Source organism: Eurytemora carolleeae, unplaced genomic scaffold, assembly GCF_000591075.1.
Source record: "Eurytemora carolleeae unplaced genomic scaffold, Eaff_2.0 scaffold313, whole genome shotgun sequence".
Lineage (NCBI taxonomy): Eukaryota > Metazoa > Arthropoda > Copepoda > Calanoida > Temoridae > Eurytemora > Eurytemora carolleeae.
Genome location: NW_019396416.1, coordinates 251,529 through 251,809, shown reverse-complemented (window position 1 = coordinate 251,809; position 281 = coordinate 251,529).

Genomic DNA, 281 nt, shown 5'->3' with positions numbered 1-281 from the left:
CATCGTTCACTGTTCAGGTTTTCGATAAATGAGTCGACAATTACATTTAAGATTTAAAAAGCATTAAAAATAATTTTAAAATTAAATTAATCTCAAAATTTAAGCTCTTTGATTCAAAAGTTCCCATTATAAATATTGAATTAAGGTTTTGCAGCTAAACTTAACACTTTTTATTTTCGCAGAACTCATTTTGAATATTTCCGTGTTTTTTAAGAGAAAAGTGAAAAGATTCTGCTGCTTCATTTTGTTAAATTTCTGGAATTAGAAAATCAAAACTGAGG